This window comes from Cynoglossus semilaevis, chromosome 14, assembly GCF_000523025.1.
Source record: "Cynoglossus semilaevis isolate Cse_v1.0 chromosome 14, Cse_v1.0, whole genome shotgun sequence".
NCBI classification, from domain to species: Eukaryota; Metazoa; Chordata; class Actinopteri; order Pleuronectiformes; family Cynoglossidae; genus Cynoglossus; species Cynoglossus semilaevis.
The window spans coordinates 26,199,575-26,200,091 of NC_024320.1; positions in this window are offsets into that span (position 1 = coordinate 26,199,575).

Consider the following 517-nt stretch of genomic DNA (forward strand, 5'->3'; position numbering starts at 1 on the left):
GACACAGACACTGACACAGACACAGACACAGACACCGACACAGACACTGACAGTAAAGAGTGATGTCAGAGATCAGTCCCAGACGTCGTCACAGTTAAAGATATTTGATCAACTTTGATAAACTGCAGACACAAAGTCAAACCATCAATGTCCCAGAAACCCCCACACGGGCCAGAGTTTGGACATCAGCCTCAGTCGACGGTAACCAGAGGTTAATTACGTTTTCAAAAGTTTAGGAAGGTTTTTTGGGGTCTGGAGGGGGGGCATACAGTGTGGGGGTCTGGAGGGGGGGCATACAGTGTGGGGGTCTGGAGGGGGGGCATACAGTGTCATCTGTGAATTAACTGTTTATTTAAGGAGCTCCAAATGTCACTCTCCAGTTCCTGAGGTTTTCTCTTTGACTGGGCTTTGATTTAGAGAGGAAATAAAGACTGGATGTGGGAGGACTAGCTGTCAGTCTAGTCTGGTCTAGTCTAGTCTGGTCTAGTCTGGTCTAGTCTGGTCTAGTCGTCAGTCT